Here is a 5,164-nt window from a genome sequence, read left to right as displayed (position 1 = left end):
AAAGGGCTCTAGGTGAAGTCTAGACTGGAAAGAGGGCTTTCCCTAGCGTTTTTCATCAGCCCTCGGGAAACTAAACTTTACCTAGGGGCACATGCCCTAGGGAAAGTATACATCTGGTCACCTTTGCCAGCGTGGAAATCATGTATACCTAGGGACATATTCTGCCCTAGGGAAAGCTTGTGAGACCCAAGTTTATATATCATCCATAAATTTAAATATATATTTGGATTCATATCAACCATTTATTAATACTAGAAACAGGCTGCAACAAACAATCGCAACCAAAGCAACAATACACCAAATTTGGATATATATCAGCCATAATTCAAATAATTCATAGATGACCGAATATTCATCATCATACAACATATTCATACCACCCATCGATCCAAAAAAGCTAGCTTAAGTTGCAAAATGGTCTAAACACTGCAAGTTTAATCTACAACCTACTATAGACAAGGCCACATATCAGCTACTGTTGCTAGATCGAAACACTTCCAATCAACATGGTAATTAACTACACATGCATCACATCGCCTTGACAAGTACATGCTCCAGATATCCCTTGAGCACTTGCATCAGGTTGCCGATCCAAGTCTTGAGAGGAACATCAGAGCTCACAACATGATGCTGAAAATAATGGTCACAAATTTAGCACTTCTCTAAAATATCAAAAATATTGCAGCATACACAAGAACACAAATCTGCATCATATTAACAGTATCACAACAGTCGTGGACATACAAAACTCATGCCAGCAATAACATGCAAGATTGTAAGTATCTGAAAATAAGAACGAAGTATTGGTCTGTATACACAAAAGACAGAAAAATAAATAAAGCACCATCATGGCCATACAACAGTTTTGCAGTACTAGACATTTGAGAGTTGACACGTAGATCATAGGTGTACCTCGAAAACATCTGTTTGCTGATTCCTTCAACCAAATGTTTGATCACCGTCTCAAGGTTTCCAGTCTTGACAGATATAGACGAGCAGATCTTGTGAATAAATATATGACAATGCAGCTAAATCATATGAAGTTCATGTGACTACACTAACAAAATAATAACATGCCGATGTAGCATCTGGTATATATTTGTTGATAAGCTTGTTGAAGTACATCAAAAGAGGGTAGCATGTATATACATGGTACAGGATTTGAACTAAGGAAATGCTTCTAGTTTTAGAACACCTATCAAAAATATAAAGCATGGTTAGTTGTTCATATATTTGCTATGAATTGTGATTTCAAGTTGCTCAACGAGCTTGACATTGAAATGGCTGGGAGTTTGGCTGATGCAGAATGAGAAGTTTAAGAAAAGGAACAAGGCCATGGTAGGTGATTTCTTTGAATTTGGAAACTGGCTATGAAGTTCCAATTTGCGAAAATGTTTTTGAAGTGAAAAGAAAAACCGTACAAAAAGGCTTTGATAAGTTATTTCATTTCTCTGTTAGTTAAGAAAGCTCAAGATGAAACGGCATGCCCCCAGAAGTCTCAACTACTATATTTAAAGCAGGTAAGACGCAACTTTCGAACATGTGCAACAAAGCAGTCCTGCCATACCTCTTTGTTGCCTTCTCGAATAAACACCACACTTGACAAAATAGTGCATCCTATAATTTCAGTAGTTAGAATGATAAATCACCGAATTTCTAACATGTTGTTCTGCCAAATTATCACTTAATTATAATTGTAAATGCCTAAATTATGTAGCTCGTGTTTGTATCATTATGACACATGAAGAGATCTTGCATAACAAAGTTTAAGCTCGTTTTGAGGATCTGTAAAACATACATGACAAGGGCCAGGTTGTGAAAACATTTAATGGTTCTTGGCTCGTTTCGAGGATCTGCAAGACAAGGGCCAGGTTGTGAAAACATACATGAGCATGCTAATGTAAATCAGCTTGTTAGTCGTGTCCCAATTAGATTATAATTGCATGCATGGCCATTAAGAAATGTGTTGGGTATACACCACTCAGATTATGCTTAACCAATTCTACAGGAAAAACAAAGCAAAGGAAAGGATAGCTCTATGAATTAGTGTTCAGCTAGTTTGTAAAGCTTCAGCTGAATTTTAGCTGCAGAAAAAAACTACACGGTTAAGCACACATCTTCAGCACAGTTCTAGTCATGCTTAAAAATGCATAAACAGTCATGATTAAAGATACACATTCATATTTCAAATAGCAAAAAAGAAACTATGCAATCAAAATATACTAAATCCATTTATATGGTTGTCATAGCTCCCAATTACAATAACAGAGATAAAATAATTTGCTCATATTTCATTGGATGTTGACTTTATGCATGGATACGAATTTAAGCAGAGCATCACTCTAGAATCTATAACAGAAGAAAAATGGTCTTACATCCGTGCAAGATCTCTCCCCCTATGAGATGCATGCACATATACTGGTGAATCTACATCCCAAGTTGATGTTGCTTCTCCAAGCTAGAAAACACCAATGTAGTATTTAAACATTCCTTGGTACCTTTAAATCAGAAAAACATTCAGTCAGGAAATATGTTTTAAGTTAACAAAATGCTAGTGCAGGAGAGTACTAGCATGGCCAACCTGCATCATAGCTACCATATATCTGTCTTTAAATCTGAACTTGGACTTAAAAGATTTACCTACTAGATCTTGTATGTAAAAGTTCTACTTTTAAGTTCTGGTTCTGGACATCATGTTCAAGCTGAAAAAACTAAATTGAAAGATCGGTACTACTAAAAAGATCTACCTAGTAGACCTGCAAGAGCGGACCTTGCAAAGGGCAAACTGATATTCTGCAACAACGGCAAGCTAGCCGAAAGAAGCAGTATAATTTCTTAACAAGCAAATCACAGAGATGAGCATCACTTGCGAGATCTGAACACCGAAAAGATCAGAGCATATACAACTACCTAAACCAGAGAGCAAGAGACAGGGAGAGAACCTTTGGGGTGAAGTCGAGGTGGTGGACGCAATCTTGATCTAGCGGCGGGTAAGTGGATGCCGTCCTCCTCGCCGTAGTGCTCGCAGTGCAGGAGAGGATGTGGCCGTTGGGGAGTAGCTCGTCGGGGACAACCGCATCGAGGAGCACCTTGAGGTGGAGGCGGCGATGGTGGCGGCAGTCAGATCCGCGTGAGGACATCGTGCCCACCGCCAGATGGTCCGATTGGGTCACCTATGTGGTAGAGAAGGGGGAGGAAGAGGCAACGCGATGGATGAGGGCTGGTAGGGGCGCGGCGGAGCAGGGCCGGTAGGGGCACGGCCGGGTGGTGGCGCGCGGCGGGCCATGGCGATGTGGGAGAGGAAGATTGGGGAGAGAGAGGGGGGATTTTTTTCTGGCGGCGGCGAAGGATAGAGGCACGGGGTAAGGATACCTAATTTAGCCGAAACTTTTGGCACTGCGCGCCCTTTCTCCCGTCGCTATCTCACTGCATAATGGGCCCCCAAAGCGCGGGGGGGGGGGGATAAAAGGCGCGCGCCGTCGACGCGCGGGAGGCCATATCGTGTTTTTCGGCGTGGATGGTATGCACGTGCCACATGTACTTAGGAAATTTTATTTTTCAGTTCTTTTTGCCACAAAATTGTCTTTCCCTAGAGGGGTACTATTCATTGCTTTTATTTCCCTTGAGGAGATTAATAAGCTCTAGGTGAAGGCCTTAGCCCTAGGTAAAATGGGGATTTCTAGTAGTGTGTTACAAAATTCAGTAAGTGGTATCTGACGGGTTTCGGCATATAAACTAAACTGCACCTCGGGGGGATTATTCATAGGAAGAAAAGTAAAACTTTGAACAAAGATATTTGTAATGAGATGATACTATTCACATTCAGCTACGATGAAGTCAGTGAGGCCGGCATTAGCAGCATATTGTGTGAACTCCTCAAGGATTCCAGCCTCTTCCATGAACTGGGTGTGCGGCCATTCGCACGGTCGTACTTCCGCCAACCTCCGAGGATGGAGATCATTGTCAGAAGACTCCCCAATAACCCCCTTGGAGTTCTTCTTAGAAGCAAACTTCCTAAAGATATTCATCCTTTTCCTGTGAGCAAAAATTCTGAAATTTTTAGTCCATAATTTTCTCAACAAAACTTAGCAAAATTGATAGCAACTACTCATAGGCATTCGAACTACTTAGAACTCTAAGAATTCAACATGCAAGCTCATCTACAGCAGCACCAAGAGTAGCTAATTATTCAAAATATAAACCACTAAAACAAAAACTAATTGGACAAACGGTGGAGTCACATACCAAGCAACAATCTCCCGAAACAGTTTCAGAAACGGAGCTTTGAGCAAAGAGATCGAAATCTGCGGGTTTGAGAGCAAGAACACGGGAGAGAGAGCAATGGAGAATTTTTTCTGGAGGTAAGTGATGATGCAGTGTGAAGGGATAAGTGAGTGGGGCCACGTGGGGACCACAACACACCAGGACGCGCCTGGGTGGGTTGTTCCCACCTGGTGCACCTCCCTCTGATATTATTTGCACCAGAAATTCTTAAATATTAAGAAAAAATCATATTAAATTTTTAGACTATTCTGAGAACTTTTATTTTCGGGTCATTTTTTATTGCACGGGAAATTCAAAAACAGAGAAAACATGGCATTTTATTTTATTTAACTAATAAAAACAGAAAACAAAAGGTAGGGACAGAAGGTAGGGCTTACTAAATTCATCAACTTCATACCTCTAAAAAATGATTCATTAATAAGGTTGATCAAGTCTTATTAACAACCACTTTCGATTAGCATGAAACCGAAGAACTTTCATAAATCACTAAGTTACCTCATTGGGGATATGAATGTCCCCAACAATAAGCATTTCATATTTCTTTTTGACAGTAGGTAGAGGTATTTGAAAACTTCCAATAGTGATTGTTGAAGATTTTTCAATAACATTAATACCATTCACTTGGAATTGATTCTTCAGAAAGTGCACCGTATTCTCATCACCATTGATGTGAAAAGTGACCTTACTTTTATTGCAATCAGTAACAGCCCCTGTATTATTCAAGAAGGGTCTACCAAGGATAATCGACATATTGTCATTGCCAGGCATCTCAAGTATAACAAAGTCAGTCAAAATAGTAACATTAGCAACAACAATGGGCACATCCTCACTAATACCGATAGGTATGGCAGTTGATTTATCAGCCATTTGCAAAGATATT

At 40.1% G+C, this 5,164-nt stretch overlaps 1 long non-coding RNA gene across 1 annotated transcript; it reads right to left on the bottom strand.

Moving 5' to 3' along the window:
• Window positions 1–312: 312 nt before the first annotated feature.
• Window positions 313–3,371, bottom strand: LOC123102408 (uncharacterized). Its single transcript, XR_006448940.1, has 3 exons — window positions 2,943–3,371; window positions 913–2,498; window positions 313–630 (listed from the first exon to the last, which is right to left on the bottom strand). It is a non-coding gene; the product is annotated as an uncharacterized lncRNA (long non-coding RNA).
• Window positions 3,372–5,164: the final 1,793 nt, after the last annotated feature.

This window comes from Triticum aestivum, chromosome 5A (assembly GCF_018294505.1).
Source record: "Triticum aestivum cultivar Chinese Spring chromosome 5A, IWGSC CS RefSeq v2.1, whole genome shotgun sequence".
In the NCBI taxonomy this organism is placed as follows: Eukaryota; Viridiplantae; Streptophyta; class Magnoliopsida; order Poales; family Poaceae; genus Triticum; species Triticum aestivum.
Note: the sequence above shows the minus strand (reverse complement) of the source record. Positions and strands in the feature narration are given on the sequence as shown.